The sequence below is a fragment of the Nannospalax galili genome, unplaced genomic scaffold (assembly GCF_000622305.1).
Source record: "Nannospalax galili isolate Female #2095 unplaced genomic scaffold, S.galili_v1.0 scaffold768, whole genome shotgun sequence".
NCBI lineage: Eukaryota > Metazoa > Chordata > Mammalia > Rodentia > Spalacidae > Nannospalax > Nannospalax galili.
The window spans coordinates 1,272,045-1,283,023 of record NW_008360317.1 but is presented as its reverse complement, the minus strand read 5'-3'; the positions used below and the strand labels follow the sequence as shown (position 1 = coordinate 1,283,023).

The 10,979-nt window shown below is 37.1% G+C and overlaps 1 pseudogene; it reads left to right on the top strand.

Moving 5' to 3' along the window:
• Nucleotides 1-2,917: 2,917 nt before the first annotated feature.
• On the top strand, nt 2,918-5,488 carry LOC103727248 (annotated as a pseudogene).
• The last annotated feature ends 5,491 nt before the right edge of the window (nt 5,489-10,979 follow it).

Genomic DNA, 10,979 nt, shown 5'->3' with positions numbered 1-10,979 from the left:
CTATACCAGATTTTAAGCTCTACTACAGAGCTATAGTCATAAAAACAATATGGTACTGGCACAAAAATAGACCATAGACCAACGGAACAAAATTGAAGACCCAAATATGAGTAATTGCAATTTTAGCCACCTGATATTTGGCAAAGGGGCCAAGAATTTTCACTGGAGGAAAGACAGTATGTTCAGTAAATGGTGCTGGCAAAACTGGATCTCCATCTGTAGAAGAATGAAAGTAAAACCCTATCTTAAACCCTGCACAAAATTCAATTCCAAATGGATTATTGACCTCAATGTAAAGCCTGAAATTCTGAAACTGTTAGAAGAAAACATTGGGAAAAACCTACAAGATATAGGTGTAGGAAAGGATTTTCTAAATCGGACATCAATTGCTCAGGAAACAAGGGCAAGAATTAACAAATGGGACGTCATTATCTAAAAAGCTTCTGTACATCAAAGGAGGCAACCAGGGAAGCGAACAGAAAACCCACAGAATGGGAGAAAATCTTCACCAGCGACATATCCAAAAGAGTTTTAGTATTCAGAATATATAACTAACTAAAAAACAGAATCAAGACAAGAAGTAACCCAATTACAAGATGTGCTAAGGAGCTGAACAGAGAGTTCTCAAAACAAGAAGTAAAGATGGCTATGAAGCGTCTTAAAAGATGTTCAACATCACTAATAATTAGGGAAACACAAAACCACTTTAATATTTCATCTTACCCCAGTCAGACTGGCCAAGATCAAGATAACAAATGATACCAAATGTTGGAGAGGATGTAGGAAAAAGGGAACACTCATCCACTGCTGGTGGGGCTGCAAACTTGTTCAACCCCTATGGAAAACAGTGTGTAGAACTCTTAAAAAACTACAAATGAACCTACCATTTGACCCATTTATATCACTCCTTGGCACATAACCAAAGATTGCAGAGACACTTGTACATCCATGTTTGTTGCTGCTCTTTTCACAATAGCTAAGAGATGCAAGCATCCTAAGTGTCCCTCAAATAATGGGCGGATAATGTAAATGTGGTTCATTTATACGATGGAGTTTTACTCAGCAGTAAAGAAAGATGAAATCATGAAATTTTCAGGTAAATGGATGGAACTAGAAACTGTTATACTAAGTGAAGTAACACAGACTCAGAAAAAAAAATTGACATACGTTCTCCCTCATATGTGTATCCTAGAACCAAACCCTGACAACTGAGTATGTATACAGACATAACTACAGGAACCAGGATAATGGAAAGGAACCAGGGAGGTAAAAAAAAGAAAGAACCTGAAAGAGAAGAACAGTAGGAAACAGGCCTTTATAGGGAGATATGGATAAAAATTGGATTAGTGTAACAGGGGGGGAGGGAAGGGTATACAAGGAACCTAGGGGATAAAGGGAAAGAAGGAGCTCAAGAGAGGTAGGACCATAGGAAAAGGGTATTATTAAGGGAGAAATGGGGGAAATGGGGCACTTAATTGGGAAAACCATGATGGAGCAGTGAGACAATGTGAGAGATAAATAATGCCTAGCTAGTTTTAAAAACCAGAGGGAACCATATTACTCCAACAACCTACTGACAAATTATACACAGCAGATCAAGAAATATATGTCTGGGTAAAGTTTATCTGAGAACAATTGGTCTTTGCCCTAGATTTATCTACATTGCACACAGTAATTAAATGTACCAGACTGGTGGAACTAACCTTCTTGGATGTTTAACAGACATACTTTGAGGCCTATACTAATTTGGTCAGAGGGACATAAAGGACACTTTTTGCTCCTTGCCCTTCTAGGTCATCTAGTTTCAGGTGACTATGAGCATCTCTCAAAATGTCCTGTAATTGTGGTGGGTCACCTGTCCTCTTGATCAAGGAGGCCGAGGAGAACCCACCAGATGGACTTGAACCAGTGTCCAGTCTACAAAAAGGAGGGTCAACACAGAGGGATCATTTCCTCTTTGCTTCCAAGCAACGCCAACCATGGTCGAGCAGGTCCTTTGATTTATCTTCACATAGGTGGAACTGGTAAAAGCACGGGGCTCCTCCTCCTCCCAAGCCCATGTGACCGATCCTAAAATGGCCTTAAGAGTAAAAATAAATTGGTTTATTTGGGCCAACTGTATGGACTTAAACACCCCAAAGGAAAGTATAACCAAAGATTAAAGGGCCAATATAATTTTTTAAAGAGTCCATATGCATAGCTAAAGGCTATATAACAAGCAACAATGCCAGATAGGAGATACCTTCTTTTGGGTTGTTGGCCAGGGTATCCAAAGGGACTCCCAGATAATAACCCAGCATAGAACTGCGAAAATGAACAGCAGACCCCAATCTTATCTAAAGGATTATTTACAACTGATTGCTGCTAGATGAGGAACAGCTGACCTTCCTAAAACACGACATCTAGATAGGGTGACTAGATTCACCAGATGGACAAGTGGTGGGGAATTGCTGGGGGTGCCGACAACACAGCAGACAGTAGCAGGGATATCAGAGTATAAGGGCTCTAGTGGGGGGAGGGAGGCTATGGGATGGTGCCATCTGGGAAGTGGGTGTATAGTTGAATAAGATGGTTTGGGATGTTTTGTGTGATATATACACACACACACAAAAAAAAAAACTAACAAAATTTTAAAAACTCATTCAATTTTATATCTTACAGGGCTTATACTGAGTTCAATATTGTATAACTGTATTAATTCAACTGTGAACCTAGAAACTTACAGCCACTTGTGAAAGAGATGTACTCTTGCTCTGGAGTGTGTTCCTGAATATGTGAAAGCTGTAATTAAATGCTTCTTCTAATCATGTAGTTATTAAAAAGTTAAAAAAATCAATGGTATGTGAAATAGTGCTCTGATTTATTAAAGATAAAAGTTCTAGATTATTAAAAATAAAAAAACTTGTGGGCTGGTAAGATGCCTCAGCTAGTAAAAGTGCTTGTCGCCAAGCCTGATGACCTGAGTTTGATCCCCAGGACTCGCATGGTACGAGAGAATCACCTCTCACAAGTTATTCTCTGACCTGTGTGTGCCCACAAGCATTCATTTACTTATCCAATGTTTAAAAAATAAGTTAGGCACCGATTTAAAAATTAAAAACAAAAGAAATAGGATTTGACAATTCCTAAAGGCCTATGAAATTCTTGTGTTTAACAGATATGACCTCTTGTTTCTATCATTGTTGCTAATTATATTTGGTACATGGGGAAAAATTTGTTAAAAGGAAATATAAAGTAATACTCTAATCCTTATCTGATTTCTTTTGAAATGTGTCTTTTCATTTATTTTCCCAAATGATAATCTGGTATAATATCAAGATAATAGAACACACAAATTATTGGCTACAAAGTTATAATAATTTAGATAATAAAGACCAATCTTGCCTAAGAATTAGAGCTAGCCACTCTATGTGAGGTTGTAGTTATGAGAGTAAACCAGCTGGAAAGAAAAATATGAAGTAGAATATTTTATAGTACAATTAATTGTGTATATTAATTGTATATATACCTGTATTTAATCCATCTAGCTTAATATACACATATATAACTTTTACTTGGTTACAATACTCATTTCCCCTCATCTGCTTCCTTTAATTCTTTAGGCCACACAACATCCTTATTTTAACTTTTGGAATAATACTCCTATTATGTCACATGAAAACATTATGTCAGATAGAGAAGAAAAAAATAGAGCCAAATATGATGGTGATAAATATTGCTGTTATGACCCAGAAGTTTCTTTATTTTTTATTTATTTTTATTTTATGTGTATGAGTGTATTGCCTCCATGTATATAAATGCACCAGTGTCCTGCAATGCCCATGGAGGACAGAACAGGACATCAGATCCCCTGGAAGTGGAGTTACAGATGGTTGTTAGCTGCCATGTGGATGCTGGGAGCAGAACCTGGGTCTTCTGCTAGAGCAGCTAGTATTCTTAACCACTGAGTCATCTCTCCAGCCTCCTTTACCTCTTTTAGGTGATGTTTGTGTTTTTAAGTTGAAAAAACTTACTAAACTTGTACTTGGGGGACTGCCTCAGGGTCGCCTTCCAGGAGTGGGGTGGTGCTAAGGATGTGAGGCTTCCAGGCAGTTTGAAGCCTAGACTATCCGTCGAGCACAGCAGGGTGAGGACCCACAGCTGACTGCTGTCCACAGAGCCCAGCTGAATCACCAAGGCATTGTCAATGCCCTTGACTGGACTAAAGGAGGAAGACAGAGCACATCATTGAGCTTACAGCGAAGCACAGGAAACCAGTGCTTTCCCCAGAGGCTGTTCTTGATTCTTTGGCTAAAAGGAGTTTCATTGAGCATCCCAACTGTTGACCTGAAGACCTGCAGAACTTGGCTTCTAGAACCCACTCACCTTTTACAACTTTCAGTAGCTAAGTCAAAACAGATGTAAATAAGATTGAATAATTTCTTGAATAAGTCTTATGATCTCCTGAATGCTTAAAACTTTCACCAAAGCAGGCAACAAAATACTGTTGGAATGGACATATTTTCCAGACTCTCTGCTTATACCAAGAACTCAGGACCGGGGCTAATGAAGCAACGGAGAGGTAGCTCTTGAAAACACTGCAGGAACTGAATGAGTATATTAATTACCTTTCTGTTGCTGTGGTAAAACACTGACCAATAGGGCTGGAGAGATGGTCGAGCACACTGGCTACTCCTGCAGAGGACCAGGGTTCTATTCCCAGCACCCATATGATGGTTAACGACTATCCATAACTCCAGTTACAGGGGAATCCAAAGCCTTCCACGGGCATTTCACGACAAGGTACACTTACATACATGCAGTATACAACCATACACATAAAAAATAAAAGTACTAAATAAAATGTTTTTTGAAACACTGACTAAACCAACTTGAGGAGGAAAGGGTTTATTTCACCTTATAGTTTACATTTCATCCTGGCGGGAAACCAAGGCAGGAGCTCAGAGTAGGAGCCTAGAAGCAGGAGCTAAGTACAGACCATGATGGAATGCTGCTTTCTGACTTGCTCCTCTGGCCCATACTCAGCCTGATTTTTTTATACCTTCCCAGGTGTGGCACTACCCACAGTGGTTTGGGCCCTTCCACATCACTCAACAATCAAGGAAATGCTTCGCACGCATGATCACAGGCCAATCTGGTAGGGGAAATTCCCCAATTGAGGTTCCCTCTTCTCAGGTGTTTCAAGTTGACAACTGAAGCTATCCAGTGCAAAGAGTATCTGAATCATCCCCTCCATGAGATTTATGAGAATACGGAGAACATCAAGTTTTGCACATGTAAATTTACAGGTGGCAATAAAATGAAATTAACAAATAGCGACCTGCTGCCCATCCTGCATGTTATCAAAGTGGTAGCCAAAAAAATCACAACTTTAATATTCCAAAAGCAATACCTGATTAATGCCTCCAGTTGGGATGAGTTCACCAATACCTGTCCCAGTGACAAGAAAGTAGACATCTACATCGATACCACCAAAAGGCTTACCTAGTAAACAGCACTGTCCAGAGAGAAGTCTTCAGAATTCCCTTAAGAATATGCTCTGTGTCCTCTAAGGTAGAGGTTTTGCATGAACATGCTGTTATTCAAGTCTAGGATTGAGGATAGACAAGGAATAGCGGTATTATTCTACACTTCTTTTACCTGCACTTCCCTGCCCATTTCCTCTCCTCCAATTCAGAGGCTCTCTGCTACATGCTCTTCATCTGAGAGACAGTTTGCTGTCACTCTAGAGCCTCCCTTACCATCATGTCCATTCACTGTGTGTAGATGGCAGAGCTTTGAAATGCAATGTTTAGCTATTAAAATAGTAGCCATAATGTCATTTGATCCCAAACTGGTGTGTCATGTATGGGAGAAGGAATATTTATGTATTTATGGTGAATTCTTTCAATGTTGAGTAAGAGTATATGGAAAGATGGCTGCTATGTTAGAAATAGTGTTTAAACTTTGTCCTGGACATGTCTTGAAGGGCATTGCCACCCAAGAAGAGAGACTTTTGCAGAAGGTCTGTACAGACTCTGCTGGTTTCATGGTAGAGAGATTTTTAAAATATTTTATTTATTATTTTTATTTTAGGTGTATAAGTATATTGCTTGCATGTAGGTAGGTGTACCCATGTCATGCAATATCCATGAAGGTCAGAAGAGGGTGTCAGATCCTCTGGAACTGGAGTTAAGGACAGTTGTTAGCCACCATATGGGTGCTGGGATTTAAACCCAGGTCCTTGTAAGAGCAGTCAGTGCTCCTAATCGCTGAGCCATCTCTCCAGCTCCGGCAGAAAGATTTTTAATTTTGGCTAAAAATCACTTATCCTTCATACAAATTGTAACATCTGACACTACATAGAAAGTAAAAGTTTAGAGTGAGGGGTTGGGATGGCATTCTGAAACTCTCAAGCATTTTACCTTGACAAGAGAAGCTTAAGGGTGATGACTGTCTGTTTATATGTTGTTTAGTGTGTACATTTTGTGCAGTGCCATTCATTTAGAACATTATTCCTGTTGTCATATTAAAAGAGTTTTTCTTTTATTTTTCTTCTTCTTGCCTTTTCTCTTTGGTGGTACTTGAATGAAACCCAGTGCCTTGTGCAAACCAAGCAAGAGCTCTGTCCTGGGTTACACCAGGCTCCACCTTCTTTGTTGTTAAAAGCTTCTTTTTAGGTAACAGTAGCTCTTCCTGTTTGTAGCTCTTTGAGCAACACTATGTAAACTGATATTCAGCTATAGAAGTCCAATGACTCGGAATGTAAAAGCTACTATAGAAGATATACACTGAGAGACATTTGGGAACACAAACTTGACTCAATAAGCCTTAACATATATGACAGAATGCATGTAATCCTGTGGACAGAATATGGGGGGTGTGCAGATACAGGAGGAGGTTTAAATATGATTAATAAGTATTATATGAAATCCACAAAAATTAAATAAAAATATACATAGAAAAAAACCTACAGAAATCACCCTAAGGAGTGCAAGATGAGCTTATTAAAATGTTAAGTGCATTTTGTTTTTAAAGCATATTCCGTGGGGGTGATCTACAGAATGCATCATCTGTCCCATATTAAACACCATGACACATAGGTCACACTGCACATCATCCATCCCATATTAAACATCATGACACATAAGCTACACTGCTCCCATTCCACCTCCATTTGCATTAGACTTCATAGAACTGTTTATGTATAGACTGTCTACTTCTTTCGGACTAAATTCTAGTTGTTATAGTGAGTGCGTATTTACCACTGGCTTGCCTAATCTTAATCACTGCACTTCCTTGAGATATTTTTTCCACAGCCACATTGAGGAATAGTACTCTGTTTTCTTGCCTTTTGTGTTGTTTTGATTTTTGAGACAAGACTTCTGTAGCCCTGGCTGGCCTGAAAATGTTACCATTTAGAGGTCTTGATTAGGCTCATTTTCTCTGCCAATTAAAGAATTAAAAGGCAAGAAAAATCTCAAACATTGTAGAAAGCAACCAGTAACAAACTTAATTAGAAGAAACACACACTCACACAGAAATATAAGCTCTCAATGAGCAGGGAGGGGTCTCAAAAACCAAAAAATCAAAGTCCCCAAGAGGCTTGGGCCTTGTAAGTGGCCCCTCGTCCTCAATGATCCCTGAACCTTGGAAGGAGAGGATGTGATACAGGTGTCCCCTTCAGGGCTAAGCACTGTATTCTCTTTTTCTCTGCACATTGACCAGTTGTGGGTTTCTGTGTTAATTGCCATCTGCTGCAAGAAGAAGCTTCTCTGGTGAGAGTTGAGAGATGCATTCATCTATGGGCATAACATTGTCATTAGGTGTTGCTTTAATACTGTGTCCATTTAGAAGATTAATAGTAGTAGGTTCTCCCCTATGGCTATGAACTGTCTAGTACAGGTTCCTAGGCTCAATAATAGTGCCAGGTAAGGGCTTTATCTTGTGACATGGTCTTAAATACAATCAGAAAGTGGTTGGTTACTCCCATCACATTTGTGTTACTAATGCACCAGTGGGCATATCCTATCAGTTGTTATTTGTAGCTCACAGGATTCACAGCTGGGTAAGGTTGATGATTACTTTTCTATTCTGGCAGCATGCATATTATCTTCCAGCACCACGAAAATTAGCCAGTAGAGATGAAGCTTCTAGGCCAATACCAGCTTGATCTCTCCTCCTGTATTCCATGACTCACACCTATAGGTCTTTAGCAATAGGGTCTTACTGTCAAGTAGCTGGAGTAGAAAACAGGAGGGTAGGGCAGAAGATTTACTATGGGAGAGATAACTAACACTAAAGCCCTTTTGAAAAAGTCATATGGAAACCTACTACTATGGATACTCCTTAAAGCATATATGTATACAATATTAAAAAGTTTAAATGGAGTTACCCTATAGTGGAGAGACAATGCCCCTACCAGACACCATAGGCTAACAAATAAAAAAACCCAATTCCAGGGATGACTCCCTCATTTTGGAGCTGTTGATGAAAGAGGTCTCATAGACCCTCAAATAATACTGGCTATTACCACTGATCTTGAACAACAGACTTTAAAATTTTCATCCTTTATAATAATGAAAATCAGGGCAGCAAAATGTATTTTATCATGGAAAAAATCAAGTCCCAAGCCATAAAAATTTAGCTTACAAGTCATAATGTTGAACAGAATTAGAAGATTCTATTTTTAAATAGAATTTCTTGGATGGAAACTCATGTATAATGCTTGTGTTTTCTTTATTCTTTTTGGAACATCACCACCAGTATAATCCTGGCAGCTCTTGCATTAAAAAATAAAGCTATTGCTGGGTATGGTAATGCATGCCTTTAATCCTAGCACTTGTGAGGCAGAGGCAAGCAAATCTCTGTGAGTTTAAAGCCAACCTGTGGTCTGCATAGCAAGTTTCAGGACAGCCAGGGTCACATAGTGAGAACCCTGCCTCAGTGTGTGTGTGTGTGTGTGTGTGTGTGTGTGTGTGTGTTTGTATTATACATATATACATATACATATATATATATATCACTATCAAGAAATATTTGTGCTTTTGGATCTGTTAAGTGTGCTTCATAAAAAATTAAAATGCTTTTAATACAGCATTAAGTGATATCTGATCTTCTAAAGCAAGTATTTTGCGGAGGTAGTAAGCATGTATAACACTTTACTAAAACTACACTTATTTATTTAACACAGAAATTTTATTTTGTTTTAAGATAGTCAACAGGGACGAAATAAAAACATAGAAATATTTTATGTTCATCAAAATATCTCTAAATATTGTAACTTAATTTTTTTATAATTAAATGTTTTGTTATACTATTGCTATGGACTTCATTTCCAGGATACACTTACGTATACAATTTATAAATATGAGATTGTTATTAAGGTTGTGATAAATATAAAATTATGGATATAAGTGTGTCAAATATCTTTATGTTAAATTTCCTTTTCTTAATGGGAGTTATGAGAATCCAATCCCTACAAACAATATTATTCAATATCTGCATAAGCTTGCTTTGCATATAGTAGCAGAAAGGTTACATTATTAAATCTCAACAAAAAGAGAGATAGCTAATATTTTGCATTTAAAGGGTGACTGAAGGGCTGAAACAATGGCTTAGGGATTAAGAGTACTGGCTGCTCTCCCAGAGGACCCAGATTTGATCCCCAGCACCCATATGGCTACTAATAACTGTAACTCCAGTTCCAGATGATTCAATGCCCTCTTATGACCTTCACAGGAGCATTGCACACGTGGTACACTTACATACATTTGTGCAAAGCACTCATAAACATAAAAAACAAATTCAAACAAAATTAAGAAAGGATTATGGAATTATGCATTTGTTAAACACAAAATTTCTGACCTGTTTTTGCTAGGCAAACTTAAAATGTAAATAAAACAAATTTTAGGATGGGCCAATGTGTATAGAGAAATTTTTGAATCATTTCTCACCTTTGTTCCATAGAAAATATACATAGATTTCATAAATGTTGCAATGTTTTTGCTGTTGGGATGATAAAATTGTCATATAACATGAGTTCATTACAAATAGATACAATTATTCTATTATAAATATTTTTTTTGAGATTGTATATTTTAAAATTTAATTTGAAATGTATGTACATTCTAAAATTATCAAGATAAAACTGGTATCATTCACAAAAAGGCAATATTCTATTTAGGGTCTCTATTCATTGAATTGTTAGACTCAGTATTTATGTCTGTAGCATAAAATGTTCTTATGACATATGTAATACATTGCTATATAAACTTCTGACCGATGCCACACAATGAAATGTTATTAGAAATTTTGTTCATTCTTATGGCTTTTAGATATGTTTTTAATGAATATACAATGATTATGTCTATAAATGCCACACATAAATTGTCTGGAGTATAGATTTAAATGTATGAGGCTAATAAAAATAGATCTTATAAGATTTATACGTAATTAGATTCACCATAACCAAAATATTGCCTACATATTTTTAATGCTTTGCATTCAAAGTAATTAGACTTTCTTATAATGTTAATCTACTGTTACTAAAATTTTAAAAGACCATCACTTAAAGTATTATATTTCCTGTTAATTTTGTCAGGCTTTTTGCCAGAATCAAGGCTCATTAAAATTTTGTTTAAGCTGAAATCTTTCTTTAATGATCAATTTATAGCTCTGGCTAACTAGGGCTATCACATAATGGAGATTCACTTATATTCCAAGTGGTAAATCTGTTTATGATCACTGATGATATTTTAAAAAATGTAAAGAATATTTCTGACCTCCACGGGCATTGTATAACACAGGTGCACTTACACACATATAGGCAATACACTATAACTGTATTAATACAACAGTGAACCTAAAAATTTTATAGCCACTTTTGAAAGAGATGTATCTTTGCTCTGGAAACTGTTATTGAGTATGTCAAAGCTGTAATGAAATGCTTCTTCTAAAAATAAATAAATAAATAAAAATAAAAAAGATTTTAGGGTTAC